This window comes from Staurois parvus, unplaced genomic scaffold (genome assembly GCF_062004578.1).
Source record: "Staurois parvus isolate SC_StPar_1 unplaced genomic scaffold, SC_StPar_1.0 ptg000748l, whole genome shotgun sequence".
In the NCBI taxonomy this organism is placed as follows: domain Eukaryota; kingdom Metazoa; phylum Chordata; class Amphibia; order Anura; family Ranidae; genus Staurois; species Staurois parvus.
This window is the reverse complement of record NW_028318544.1, coordinates 3,064,640-3,074,158: the sequence shown is the minus strand read 5'-3', so window position 1 is coordinate 3,074,158 and position 9,519 is coordinate 3,064,640. Positions and strand designations below refer to the sequence as shown.

Here is a 9,519-nt window from a genome sequence, read left to right as displayed (position 1 = left end):
ACATGGCATAACTTCCACTGACTCTTTCTTAAAGAGACTTTAGGGTTGATTTACTAAGCCTAGTGTGTGCAACATCTGGTGCAGCTCTGCATAGAAACCAGTTAGATTCCAGGTTTTCTGTCAAAGCATAATTGAACAAGCTGAAGTTAGAAGGTGATTGGCTACCATGCACAGCTGCACCAGTTTTTGCACTCTCCAATTTTAGTAAATCAACCCCTTTGTCACTTGCTTGTTCAGTGCAAAATAACAGGTTGTGTTGTAAGAAGAACCCCTCTGCCACTGATACTCGCCTTACCTGCGCTCCCCTGCTGTTCCTTCCTTTTTTGGAGCTGGGCAAACCCCATGAGAGTAGCGCACTGACGTGCGTTCCACCGGCCGGATATGACGTCACCAAAGGCTCCCACTTGATAAGCATAACATGTTTGTTATTTTAATTAAAAAAGCCTTAATGAACACTTTAAGCTGGCAAATCCACCCGCCAGTATGCATCCAAAACCAGCTTTAGGAGTAGTTGGATTTAAAATAAAAGCCCGTTGTTAGTCTAGTGATTATATTGTTAGTGATTTTCTGAAGCAACATTTAATGAAATCATTTTACAGTACATGTTTAAAGCTTTCCACTGTGCTGTGAGAGTGGAGATTATGTTACTGGAGGCCGGAACCTATAGAAGTGGAATGGCAGTGGAAAATATTGCATAGACATGCATGTTTAGTTAAAACCTTGTAAAACTGAGATCTTGATTTAAAGTTTGCCAAACATAGTCAGTAAGGCAGCTCCTATGAGAGTTATAACTTCTTACAATTCTGACTCAACAGGTGAAACAGTGGTGTATCTATTACAAAAATCTCACTATATAAAGGTCAAAACTGACATCTACTGCACTTGGAAAGTTACCCCTAATTTATTACATCACTGCTACAGTTTTGCAGAGAATGTTAGCTGGTCTTTATGTGTACAGAGCCAGAATGCAGAACAAGTAGAGAACTGTGGGGTTGAATTAATATGGCTTGATGAAAGAAGAGTGTGTTGTCCGTAACAATAAATCCAATATTTTCTTTCATTTTCTTCCTATAGGGTAAAGTACACCTTTAATGGAGTGTCATGAGGATACAGGTCTAGAGACCTAACTACATTTTTCAAGCAAGCCTTCTTCCACTAGTGGGCTGAATGTGGAGCGGGTGTGGAAGCTCTGGCTAGCATCAACTGTGAGTGACAGAATGGTGCCGTGTGGGCCGAGGAATCCATTCAGCTGTCTGGTAGAAATGACTGTGCTTAGCAACCAAGAGTCTGAAGTCTCTAAGCTTGCTACTGTGGCACAAATGGAGCTATAAATAAATATACTCTGAAGAATGGGGGAAATGCACAAAGCTTCCAACACAGGCTGCAGTAGAGCACCTTCTCAGTAGGATATAACAACAGAGACCTTAATTCTTATTTAAATTGCAGCATTAAACTAGCAAGCTGACAATAAAATAGGCTCCATTAGGTTATATAACATAATAAAGCCAAAGCAAAATAGTCCTATAAGTTATTGCTGTAAGAATATATTATGTTGGCCTGTGTCCATATCTGGTAGTGATGCTTTTAGCAGTCAGAGGTTCTATACTTCCAACAGATGCTAAATGTACCAGGTAAGTCCCTGGTGTCTTTCCATAACTGCTGTGTTCTGTAAGCCCCATACACAGTGCATTCGACGCAGAAGAACACCCAGTGTGTCGTACAGGCAAGGTACTCACTGAACAAACCATACAAAAATGGCTGCATCCTGAACACTTTGTCTCAGTCTCTCTTCTGGCTCAATGATTAGTTTAGGGGTTTCCTTTTTTATGCTTTATTGAAAACATGAACTTGGATGGGTGCAGGGTAACTGTGGGATACTCCAGTAACATTAAGTAGTAACTTGAGGACACCTACAGTATCTAAAAATGCAGCCATGAGATTTAACGATTGCTAAGCTGCAGTATATTACATTTTTGGTTTGGGGTTTAATACCAGTTAAACATTTAGCTACCAGATTGGCTCCCTCTTAGCCGTTAGACCAGGGATCAGTCCCCCTTTAAACTTCCTTTCAGACCCTAGATCAGTTCTCTTGACATTCAGATCCCAGATCAGACTCTTCTTAACACTCACACCTCAGATCAGTTTTCCTTAACACTCAGTTTTCAGATTAGTCCTCACTTTAAACTCCTCTTTAGACCCCATTTCAGTCCCTTCTAAAATTTAGACCCCAGATCAGTCCTTCTTAACACTCATATTTCAGATCAGACTCCACAAACTTTTAGACCCCAGATAAACCCTTCCCTACGTTTACATTAAGACCCTAGACTAGACACTCCGTTACACTTAAACTTCAGATCAGACCCTTCTTTACACTCAAACCCAAGCTTTAGACCTCCCTTTAAAATAAGACTTTAGATTAGACCCTTGTTTTACTATCAAACCCTAGATAAGTCTCCCCATTTACAATCAGCTCCTAGATCGGACCTGCTTTGCACCTTCAGATCATTAGTTGGCACCATTGAGAGAAGAGTGCCCAGCACTTTCGATCAGTAGGAGAGAGATGCCCAATGTCACTGGTTAGTGAGAGAAAAGTACCTGGCATTATTGGTCAATTGGAGAAAAATGCTGGGGTCATGGGTCAGTCGGAGAAAATTCCAGGTTGTATCTGTCAGCGGGCATACAAAATGTCTTGTAATTGATGGGAGAAAAAAAATTAGCATCCCCTTAACCTTTAGATCACAAACCCACCCCCCTTTAATCTCTGGATCAGACCCCAGATCAGACCCTCCTAATACTCAGACCTCAGATCAGTCTTCCTTAACACTCCATCCTCAGATCAATCCTCCCTTTAAATGACTCCTTAGACCCTAGATCAATCCCTTTTAACATCTAGACCTCAAATCAATCCCCCTTAACACTCAGACCCCAGATCAGAGCCTCCCTATACACTCAGACTTCATGTGAGAGCCCCCCACTTTCCCTTCTTTCTTCACATTGAGTCCCAAGATTAGCCCCTACCTTTCACTCAAACTTCAGCACAGAACCCCCTTTACAGTAAGACCCCAGCTTTAGACCCCCTTTAAACTAAGACCTTGGGTCAGACTCTTGTTTTACACTCAGACCACAAATCAGACTTACTCTGTACTTTCAAAACTCAGATCAGCACACCTCTTTACACTCAGACCAGCATCCCTTTTTACAGTTAGACCTTAGATCAGCACCCCTTTTTATACTCAGATCTCAGATCAGCATCCCTCTTTAGACTCAGACCTCAGGTTAGCACCCTTTCTTTCATTTTAAACAAACCCTTTTTACCATAGACATGCCAATGCCCCAGAGCCCAGTAAGAACCAGTTCAAAGAAACATGTTCCAGAGAGAGACTGCTATTAACTCATACTACCAGAAACTGTGTATCATAATTCATCCTACTGAAGTGATATATCTTTTAAACATAATATTATATACTGTAAGCATTTTTCTAAAGTAGTATAAACATCATTTACCATTTACACTCGCTAACCACTTTATTAGGTACACCTTGCTCGTACCAGGTTGGACCCCCTTTTGCCTTCAGAACTGCCTTAATTCTTCACATGGCATAAATTCAACAAGGTGTTGGAAACATTCCTCAGAGATTTTGGTCCATATTGACATGATAGCATCACGCAGTTGCTGCAGATTTGTCAGCTGAACATCCATGATGCGAATCCCCTGTTACAGCACATCCCGGAGGTGCTCTATTGGATTGAGATCTGGTGACTTTGGAGACCACTGGAGTACAGTGAACTCATTGTCATGTTCAAGAAACCAGTTTGAGATGATTTGAGCTTTGTGACATGGTACATTATCCTACTGGAAGTAGCCATCAGAAGACGGGTACACTGTAGTCCTATAGGGATGGACATGGTCAGCAACAATACTCAGGTAGTTTAAACGATGCTCAATTGATACTATGAGGTCCAAAGTGTGCCAAGAAAATATCCCCCACACCATTACACCACAAGCCTGAACTGCTGATACAAGGCAGGGTGGATCCATGCTTTCATGTGGTTTATGTGAAATTCTGACCCTACCTTCTGAATGTCACAGCTAAAATTGAGACTCATCAGACCAGGCAATGTTTTTCCAATCTTCTATTGTCCAATTTTGGTAAGCCTGTGGGAATTGAAGCCTCCGTTTCCTGTTCTTAGCTGACAGGAGTGGCACTCGGTGTGGTCTTCTGCTGCTTTAGTCCATCTGCTTCAAGGTTCGATGTGCTGTGCGTTCCAAGATAGTATTCTGCATACCTTGGTTGTAACGAGTGGTTATTTGAGTTACTTTTACCTTTCAATCATCTTGAACCAGTCTGTCCATTCTTTTCTCACCTCAGACATCAATGGGGCATTTTCCTCCACACAACTGCTGCTCACTGGATATTTAAATTTTTTCAGGCCATTCTCTGTAAACCCTAAAAATGGTTGTGCGTGAAAATGGCTGATTAGCAATTTGTGTTACCAAGCAATTGAACAGGTGTAAATAATAAAGAGGCTGGTGATTGTAGATGCCCAAATGTAAGAAGATCAGAAGGTAATGTGGAATCTAACTCAGTTTTTCAATATGAAATATTGTAATGTTTGCAGTTCAGAGAAAACAAAGAAAGCCAAAAATATAGTTGGAATAGCAATCCTTTACTAGAAGAACCATCTAAAGAGATAATCTGCATGTTACTGAAGGCTCTAACTGTTGAACTTTGAGGTGCAAAATGCCTAATTTGACAACAAGACCCAAAGATTATTTGGTAAAGAGTCTTTCCCAGCCCTCTGAGAATTTCCAAGAATTTACATATAATGTAATTAGCTAAATCTCTAAAATAGAAAAATTTTCTAGTAAAACATTAAGTAGCAAAAGCTTGCTGGAAGATATAGGGTAGCTCAAGTGAGGCACAAATTTCAGTAAATGGGGTTATTCATTATGTAGGTAATATGTAATCCTCACAGTGTTTCCAGAAAGGATAAATCTAATGGTGGAAAGGGGAAATGTTTCTATGAACTGGTACAATTGAGTACTGTCCGTGATACTTTTTTTATTTGCACTAACATACAATTTTGAGGACAAGCTTTCGGGGAGTGTCCCCTTCTTCAAGGTCCAAGCAGTACTATACAAATCACAACGTTTTAGCAGAATGTTAGAAGAGATGAAAAAGGGGACACTCCCCAAAAGCTTGTCCTCAAAATTGTATGTTAGTGCAAATAAAAAAAGTATCACGGACAGTACTCAATTGTTTCTGTCGCAAATGCACTAATACGGCTACAATCACCTCAAGCTCTATGAACCGGTGAAATTTTCAGCTGTTGGATACTAAAGAGCAATTCCTAGGTTAAGGTGCTGAGCTTGCTTGTGCATGTAAGGGGTGTAGACAAAACAACACCAGTATGTAAATTTTTCAGAACACCATACATTCTTCTAAGAATGCTGTTTATGAGTACTGCACTGTACATAGTAATTCTTAAAAAGGAAAAGTCTTGAGGGCTGAAGAAGACAGAAATCTATTTAACACGCTACATATTTTCATAAATGTTCAGTTGCGCTTAGATCTGTTGACTGTGGAGGTCATGGAAACCTCAAAATGTATTTATAACAGTGCCCTTGATTTACATCCTGGAGTATGGGTGTATCACAATTGCTTAGCATTGACATAATAGAGTACATCTGGCCCTGTAAAATTACCACATCTCTGCAGGGCAATTATTTGGCCTAATGATTCCTATGAGATGCCTACCCACACCATTACTAATCGCCCACTAGGTTTAGCTGTCTGCATCAGACATTGCTGTAGGAAGTACCCTTTGGCTTTATCTGTCCATACATAGAAAGTAAGTTGAAAGATGACTCATCAAGCCATATTACTTCAAATAGCTTAGGGATCCATGTTCTGTGCTTCATACACCAGGTTATGCATTTCGTGTTAACCTTCGACAAAAGCCAGCAGCCATTCCACTCCATTTGTGGGGGTTTACAATTTTTTTTTGCAGAAACTGGACCATATATGCACTGATTCAATAATGTTGAAATGTGTGGCATTTAGTCACCATCCTATTGAGTGTCCATCTTTACCTATTGTTGAGTTTCAGCTTGTTCTTCTTTTCCAATACAGCTTGTCCATGATTGCCACATCTTGACATCCTTGATTAAAGGCGAATAGGCTATTCACTTCGTAGGGGTTTTTCCTTAAGCTTAATTAATGAGGTGAGGCTCTGCTGACTTTCAGTATCTAATGCATTTTGTTTATTTTTCTTGCACACAATTGGATATTCTTTGCAAAGGGAATTTTTACCAAATTTACTGCAAAATTAACAGCCTTTTTGCCTTTAATAAATTAACTTAATTGAATGATCTAAGGCTGGATATACATTATACAATTTTCCTATAATTTTCTATACAATGTCTGTACAATCTCCTTTAGATTTACCTTCAACTACTTAGTGCAAGAGCCTGCCTAATTGGATATTATTGAAAGTGTTGTGTAGGTTTGACCTCATATTATATGCTTTTTGGTAAATCTAAAGGAAAATTGTACAAGACAACAGCCTTACAGTTTTGTGAGTAACCCACCTGCAATTAGGCACTATTTAATTATGTTGTAACTCTCTTAGTTACCTCATGCTGCTTTGAAAGCTCAACTATCAAAGTGATAATCTCATACCTCTTATGTGCTTCTTCCTTTCAATCAACCTAGTATTTACACCTGTAACTGCTTGTAAATTAAACCTAAGAAGCTAAGATGTATGTATATCTTAAATATATTAATATGTTTACTTTAATATATGTTATCTACTGTGTATACATGGGTACACCCAAAGAAAAATAAATGCATATATATATATATATATATATATATAGCGAATGCTTGGGAGTCCCTATTGTTTCCCTGGATCCATGAATTACAAACTTTAGAGTCTGAGAGGATTATTGAATAGCTAAGCCTCACTTGCTTTATATGATTCTTTGTTCTCTGGAATTTCCAGTTGACTACAAAAAGACAGCCCAGTCGAGCAAAGAGTCATCCCAATCCAGCAAAGAGACAGCCCAGTTGAGCAAAGAGACATCCCAATCCAGCAAAGAGACAGCCCAGTCCAGCAAGGAGACAGTGCAAACCAGCAAAGAGACAGCCGTATCCAGAAAAGAGACATCCCCGTCCAGCAGAAACATCCCAATCCAGCAAAGAGACAGCCCAGTCCAGCAAGGAGACAGTGCAAACCAGCAAAGAGACAGCCGTATCCAGAAAAGAGACATCCCCGTCCAGCAGAAACATCCCAATCCAGCAAAGAGACAGCCCAGTCCAGCAAAGAGACAGTCCCTTACAGTAAAGAGACTGCAGTATCCAGCAAAGAGACATCCCCGTCCAGCAGAGACATCCCAATCCAGCAAAGAGACAGCCCAGTCCAGCAAAGAGACAGTCCCTTACAGTAAAGAGACAGCCCAATCCAGCAAAGAGACAGCCCAATCCAGCAAAGAGACAGCCCGTACAGCAAAGATACAGCCCAGTCCTGCAAAGAGACAACCCAACCAGCAAAGAGACAGCCGAGTCAAGCAAGTCTATACAATTTGTCTTAAAAATGTTTTTTCTAACTGTAAGTGTTCACTGGCAGTGGCAATTTGGCACTCACATTTATTCGGTCCAGGCCGGCTCCCTGCAGTGTCTGTGGCGGCAGCAGCGACACCTATCTGGCATCAGGCAACATGGTCTCCTCCAGCTCCTCCCCCTTCACAGTCATGGGTGACCCACGGGTCTGCTGGCTGCTAGCTCCCACCCCCTGCTCTGACAGCCATACAGGAAGAAAACTGACTGCGCAGCCGTGGTGAGACCGAGGAGCTCGAGACGAGGGGCAGCTCAGCTGCTACATCTGATATGTGTTTTGCAGCTGCCCCACATTAAGTACATGTGAACTGGCAGGTGTGCCCTATGGCCAGTTCGGCCCGGGGGGATATGATCAACACGTATAAATACATCAGTGGTTTATATAGTGAACTCGATGTAGAGTAATTCACCCTGAGGTCATCACAGAGGACAAGGGGGCACTCTTTACGTCTGGAGGAAAAGAGATTTAATCTCCAAATACGGAAAGGTTTCTTCACAGTAAGAGCTATGAAAATGTGGAATAGACGTCTTCCCTCAAGAGATGGTTCTGGCTAGCTCAGTGAATTGCTTTAAAAAGGCCTGGATTCTTTCCTAGATACACACAATATAACTAGTTACTAACATTTATAGGTAAAGTTGATCCAGGGAATATCCGATTGCCTCTCAGGGGATCAGGAAGGAATTTCTTTCCGTGCAGGAGCAAATTGGATCATGCTTCAGTCGGTTTTTTGCTTTCCTCTGGATCAATTGTGGGTATAGGATTATAACTTTTTTTATGGTTGAACTGGATGGACTTTTGTCTTTTTTCAGCCAGACTAACTATGTAACTATATGCATTGTGCCAAGTGTAAAGTTTGGTGGAGGGGGGATTATGATGTGGGTTTGTTTTTCAGGGGTTGGGCTTGGCCCCTTAGTTCCAGTGAAGGGAACTTTTAAGGCTTTAGCATACCAAGACATTTTGTATAATTTCATGCTCCCAACTTTGTGGGAACAGTTTGGGGATGGTCCCTTCCTGTTCCAACATGACTGCACACCAGTGCACAAAGCAAGGTCCATAAAGAAATGGATGAGAGAGTTTGGGGTGGAGGAACTTGACTGGCCTGCACAGAGTCCTGACCTCAATCCAGTAGAACACCTATGGGATGAATTAGAGTGGAGACTGCGAGGCAGGCCTTCTCGTCCAACATCAGAGCCTGACCTCACAAATGCAATTTGCACAAATAAAATTTAATCTACAAACACGGAAAGGTTTCTTCACAGCAAGAGCTGTGAAAATGTGGAATAGATTCCCTCAAGAGTTGGTTCTGGCCAGCTCAGTGGATTGCTTTAAGTAAGGCCTGGATTCTTTTTTGGATACACAGAAAGTAACTGGAAATATCATTTATAGGTAAGGTTGATCCAGGGAATATCCGATTGCCTCTCGGGGGATCAGGAAGCAAATTTGATCATGCTTTGCTGGGGTTTTTTTGCCTTCCTCTGGATCAACGGTGGGTATAGGATTATAACTTTATTTTTTTTAATGGTTGAACTGGATGGACTATTGTGTTTTTTCAGCCAGGCTAACTATGCAACTATGTAACATGCATCAACTCATTTGAGTAAAACTGAATATGTTGTAATCTAACTTATATTATTAACTTTACTTTCATCTAATGAGCTAAACAAAAGTTCTGTAAAACTCAAATGGGGCGTGCTCATTTATGATGAGCACTGTATGTATATATATATATATATATATATATATATATATATATATACATACAGCAGTCACTTCAATGGGCTGCCAGTTTCTTTTTATCTTATCAAATGAGAATAAGTATCGCATATCATTTGCCTGGCCATCTACCAAACCTTGCACTTTTAAGCTGACTGTGCTTTGTGACATTATACTTCATGGTTT

At 40.7% G+C, this 9,519-nt stretch overlaps 1 long non-coding RNA gene across 1 annotated transcript; it reads left to right on the top strand.

The window, feature by feature from the left end:
- Positions 1–1,083: 1,083 nt before the first annotated feature.
- On the top strand, positions 1,084–9,292 carry LOC149445055 (uncharacterized). Its single transcript, XR_016306471.1, has 3 exons — positions 1,084–1,205; positions 6,135–6,226; positions 7,006–9,292. It is a non-coding gene; the product is annotated as an uncharacterized LOC149445055 (long non-coding RNA).
- The last annotated feature ends 227 nt before the right edge of the window (positions 9,293–9,519 follow it).